This window comes from Callospermophilus lateralis, unplaced genomic scaffold, assembly GCF_048772815.1.
Source record: "Callospermophilus lateralis isolate mCalLat2 unplaced genomic scaffold, mCalLat2.hap1 Scaffold_51, whole genome shotgun sequence".
Lineage (NCBI taxonomy): Eukaryota > Metazoa > Chordata > Mammalia > Rodentia > Sciuridae > Callospermophilus > Callospermophilus lateralis.
The window spans coordinates 1,885,722-1,891,929 of NW_027514446.1; positions in this window are offsets into that span (position 1 = coordinate 1,885,722).

A 6,208-nucleotide genomic window follows, 5' to 3' on the forward strand; every position below is an offset into this window, starting at 1 on the left:
CCTGCTGAAAATCTCAAATGTCCAAGCAGAAATGATCCCTGGAGAAGACGTAGGCAGCTATGAAGGACCTGAGAGAGCAAAAGTTATCTTCCATGGCAAACAAAGATGTCAGGATGAAAGGATGTGTCTGAATCAGCCTCTCTCTTCTTAATGTAGAGAGGATGGTCAAAACCAGGCCTGTGTGGAGAGCTGTTCCCAGGAGCCTATGTTTGATATACCATTCTAACTTGTGAAAGTGTCAGAGAAAGTAGGGGCAGCCTCCATCTCATGGGACCCTTGGAAGCAACTGTTAAGACAAAGTGGTTGTCAAGGCAGTGACCTCATTCAGTTCCATAAAGAAGTGACCTACCCCACTTCTTTGGTGAGGAAACTCTCTGAACTTGGAATCCAGGAAACCAGGCACCCAGAGCCATTCCAAGTCCCAGTCCCAGTGGGCTCACTTGTTTTGATTTACCAAGGACAGAGTCAATCTTTCTTGGTACCTACAGATGTGAGGAAGGCCAAATGCCAAGAGAGCTATGAAGAGGGGGCCTATCCTGAGAAAGCAGGAAGTGGTTCACTACTGGATCCTCACAACTTCACAGAGATGGCCAAGGAGACCAGATCTGAGACGGGACAGGCCATTTCATTGAAACATAGAATGGCCCACCAGTCAGAAGACACTCTGGATCGTCAGAGACCTATTTGGGGAAGGAGGTGCCTTTTTGTGTGTGGGTGTGGGTTTGTGGTTTTATCTCATGTTTTGAGAATAGGTAGGAAAGGCGGTTTGTTTGGTTTGGAGTGGACTGTTTCTAGAAAGTCATTTGACAAGGCGAGTGTTTCTATGTAAATGTATCCAACACTGTCCGTGGTTGTAGACATGTGAAAGAGAATGCAACAATGGATATGTCCTATCTAGTAGAAAGCTTCCCAGCATTCATCCTACCCAATTTGTGAATGGATTGCAGCTTGCCCTATAGATGAGCAACCCCTACTATCTTCCTAAGTTTTGGTTTTCTTCCCACATTCTGGCCACTATTCAGAATAGGCTTATGGTTTTGTGTCCAATATATGTACCACCTGCAAGCTCTTTGACATGGCCATGTAATGGATAGCAGAATGGAATGGCGAGCATCACAGAAAACGCAGATATCAGTGTGACCAGGAAAGTCTCAGTGGAGAAACCCTACTTTGGACCTTTTGCTTACCTATTGTTCTATTGCCCTGAATCTTAGGAAGGTCTTTGCCTCAGGCCACCCCTTTGTGAAACCTGAAGAAAACCATTTTCAATTGGAAATGAATGGGCATCACCTGTGGTTTCTTTGCTTAATTGCTTTGGAAAGGGATGTGTCTGAATAAGCCTCTTGACCCTCTGTCAGGCTATGGCTTAGATTCTCAGCACCTGATGGATCTAAAGAAAGTTCCCACGTGTGTATCTAAAACCAAAATGGTAAAAATATCGGTCATTGTGGATGAAGTCTCTTGCTTTCCTCTGTTAGGTTCCTGATCTCCATCAAGTGAGAATAGGGATCCTATGGGTCAAATGTGTTATTCAAAGCCCTGCAGAGCTGCTGGGGTTTTCTCATGACTCCAATTCACATAAAGAATCTAAACCCCACAGTCAGAAAGCCTCAAATTTGAGAAGCAGATCAGTATTAAGGGCAGGCCTATTTGACCACTCCTGGTTCACAGGAAGTATGTCCAGGCCACCCTGAAGTTTGGCAAATGAGGTGCATGGGAGCTCATTTTGGACACTGTCTTGGGCTGTGCCCCTCATGGAATACTCCAGCCAAAGGTTATGATGAATGTCTATATGGAAGAAGTTCAGTGCCATGTGGGAGTGTTTTGGTTTTAATTGTGGTCATTTGTGTGGTGGTTGGAAAAGATGACTTGTTCCAACTGGTCTTGGACTCTGGTGTGATTCCCCATAAGTCTGAGTTCTGAAACTGACTTCAGAGTAGTATTTCCATGAATTGTGTTGGGATTTTAGGAGGCCACACATGAGAGTCACCCTTGTAAACTGAGTTCTAGGCCCATGATGGATTTCAAAATCACACTTGGAATCTCATCCAGGATATCATATGATTTTATTCCTAAATAGTTGGCAGCCATAGTTAAGAGAGAAAACACACATGGATCTCACATTGTAGACCTCAATGGGCCTGGCTTCATGTGACTTTTTGGCCCCTATTTGGGAATCCTTGCCTGTGAGAGTTCTCCAGAGCTTTCTTTCAAATGAGCTTTCTCAAAATTTTATGGTTCCTGGATGAATGGGAAACCCACAGTGGCTCCAACTTCATCCTTGAAAATGGCTAGATAAATATCATGAAATTTTGGACATTCCCATGACCAGGGGGCACTAGAAAACATTTCGATGTTCTATTGCTGATCATGAGTGTACCAGACAGTGCCTTGATTGACTGGGTTTCAAGAAAATGGTGTAGAACAGAGATGCCAGTAAGTTGGAGCCTTCTGAGTAGTGGGCCAAGAGCAGTGGTGTGCGGGTGTGTGATAATACATCTGTGTTGTGGCCATCTGGATCTGCCATTGGCTTTCAAATGGCTTGTGACTGACATGGTGCAGCCAGCAGACCTTTATATGAAAAGGCATCTTGTTATATGGAGACAATTCTGGGAAATGTTGAGAATCAGGTTGCTGTGGACAAGGGGGCAAGCTATGTGGGATAGAAGCCTGACTGGTGCATTCTCCTGTAGACACTGATCCACCAAACGTAACAGAATTCCCTCCAACACAGGGACGATTTCAACTCCTTCTATTTCATGAAACAAATACCAAACTCCCAGTGTATCAGCAAGAAAGACCATGAAAAGTGGAGGATGACCAAAGGGCTTCACAGTCCACACGGGGAGACATTTAGCCCCAATGGCCTTAGTTTACCTACAAAAAGAGAATTAATCTCTGCTGTGCCATGTTCATTGGAAAATAAGAAAACATGTCCTCCAGGTCACATAGATGTAGATCCAGCTTTGATGGTCTCACTACAAAGGAAACTAAAGCTCCTGACAACAACATATATTTCAAGTGCCCAACCTCAGAGGCAGTTACTCAAGAAGTCTTTAGGCCAGCAGAACTCCATGTTTGTGGAAGGTTTACCCTGTCCCTTACTTTTGGAAACTCCTCTACCACCCCCAAGGTTTTGAACTCCTGAGCATTTTCCATTCCAGATATGTATTCACAGATTTTCTAATTCTTCTCCTCTAATTATGTCTTACTTTGGGACAAGGTAATGTGAAAGTATTGTTCTGGATGAGAGTGGGAAGTTTTTTTTGTAGCACATATATGCATACACATTGAATTCATTTTCCTATTTTCTATTCGTAATACTGAATCCCTGACACTAAACCATACCCTACTAGACTCTGACTACTAATCCTAATATGATGGAGAAAAATAACCCAAACAGAATAGAAATACATGCAGTTCAGAGCAGGCATGGTGTATAGTTGGACTTGCCTTTTGCGTGATGAAGGCTTGGTGTTATAAATCTAGTCAATTTTTTATTGAAATAGTTCTCTATGTGTTTTTAAATTTAACAAATATGTGAATTCCTGTCTTCCTTTCTCTGTAGCCTATTCAGCACATGTATTTTTATATGCACATATAGAATCCTTCCTGGTATCACACGTACATATTTGTGAGTTGGCTGACTTGGCAGATGCAAACTTTTAGACGAGATCACTCCTCCTAAATGCTGTTCGAACTGAAAATTCAAACTATGGGTGAGCTTCCTATTTGAACAACATAAATCCATGTTCAGTAAAATGAATATTTTTGCATCTGTGGATGATATATATTTCATGGTGAATTTCGATTGGCATACATAATGCTACTTTTTAATGTCTCTGTGTGTGTGTATTTATATATATATATATATATATATATATATATATATATATATATATATATGTATTCACTCTCCAGATTTTTCGAAATATGAAGTATATGTGTCTTATTATACACTCCCTAAATTCATTCATATTCACGTACGTGGATTTATAATCATCTTTTCACAAGATTATTCTCAGAAATATTCATCCACCTGAAATACACATTTGTTTTTTCCTAGTACTGACAACTAACTTCAGGGGATCATATGATGGCCCCAATGGGAGTTCATCATCCCCGTGTACCACATCACTGTGTGGAGAATGACGAGTTAGAAAGGCTAAAAGCTATCTTGTTAGGAATTTTCAGCAAAATTGAGGTGCTCCAAAACCTAGAGGAAGGATTTCCATCACTGGCCAATCAGCTACGGGCACTCAAACTTGAGTGATTTGTCCACAGGGAAGGTCACGCTGCTTATTCAGCAAATCACCCTGTGGCTAGAATCTGCTGTGTGCACCGGGAAACGACCAGATAGCAACGCAAAGATACAGCACTGAAAATTCTGTGGGCTCCTGCCAGCTGTGCAATCACTGTGGTCAGTGATGAATTCTGGGTTTGAGACGGGGGAAGAAAGCAGTCCAATTCGGTTATCCACACCGGTCATACCACAGAGGAAGCCAGCGGCCACCATCTTGGAGAGCTGACATCACCATTGCTGTTTTCGACTGATCGCATCTCATTCAGCTATAGAACAGGTAATTTCAGGCTGCCATTCACCTGCATCTCGCAGACAAATTACTCAGGCTCAGTGCTAAAGAACCCACAGAAATTTCTTCTTAGAGCCTGCTCCTATCAAAACATACACCGAGCACGGAGCGGCCAAATTCCGGCTCCTGGAACTGCTCTGGCCCAGGGCTAAAGAACCCGCAGAAACTGCTTCTCGGTCCGGGTCCTGCTGAATACTGTGGAGGTAAATACCAACCGATCCTTCATAGGCAGTGGCAACAGGATTGAGATGGGGCTTGTGAGGGCCAGTCAGGACTCACCCGTTGCTTTGGTCACCCTGCAAATGGAAGTAAATGCTGCCGTTCGCATGGGATACCAACATGGCAGAGATCTGATGTCATCACAAAGCTGTGGAGGAGATAACTTCATCAATACCAGTGACGACAGAAACAGTTGGTCTGTTGGTAAAGAAAGTGACTCACAAACACCCAGGTCTCTCTCACTTTGTCATCAAGCCAGAGGGGCAGAGCAGAGCTGCCGCCTGCACCTGGAAGAGGCCCAGCGACCCACCAGCGTGGTAGTCACGTCACCACAATTCTCGTAGGGGCAGAGCATTGCCACTGCCTGTGCCCGGAACAGGCCCAGTGACCCGCAGGCGTGGTTGTCACGTCACCCCAATTGGAGTAGGGGCAGAGCAGAGCCGCTGCCCGTGCCCGCAAGGTAGGCAGACCTGCGACTGACTGGAAGAACAGGCCAGGCGGCCTGCCGGCATGGTAGACACGTCACCCCAATTGGAGTAGTGGCAGAGCAGAGTCGTCGCCCACTCCCGGAACAGGCCCAGCGACCCGCTGGCGTGGTAGACACGTCACCCCAATTAAAGTAAGGGCAGAGCAGAGAGGCCGAACGTGCCTGCAAGGTAGCCAGACCTGCGACCGACCGGCAGAACAAGCCCAGGGTTCCAACTACAAATCATAATATGATGGAGAAAAATAAACCAAACAAAATAGAAATACAAGCAGTTCAGAGGAGGCATGTTGTATAGTTGGAGTTGCCTTTTTCATGATATAGCGTAGGAGTTAAAAATCTACTCAAGTATTTCTTGAAATAGATTTCCATGTGTTTTTAAACTTAACAAATATGTGAATACCTGTCTCCCTTTCTCTGTAGCCTATTCAGCACATGTATTTTAATATGAACATATAGAATCCTACCTGGTGCCACACGTACATTCTGGTGAGGTGGCTGACTTGGCAGATACAAATTGTGATAAGAGACCACTCATACAAAACGCTGTTGGAATTGAATATTCAACCTATGGGTTAGCTTCCTAGTTGAACAACATTATACGTAAATCCATTTTCACAAAAATGAATACTTTTGGATCTGTGGATTATATATATTTCATGATGAATTTCGATTGGTGTATATATTGCTACTTTTTAATGTCTCTGTGTGTGTGTGTGTGTATAAATATACACTCTACAGATTTTTCAAAATATGAAATATATGTGTCTTACTATACAATCCATAAATTCATTCATATTCATGTATATGGATTTATAATCAACTTTCACATGGTTATTCTCAGAAATATTCATCCACCTGAAGTACATATTTGTTTCTTAGTACTGAAAACTAACTTCAGTGAATGGTGCAT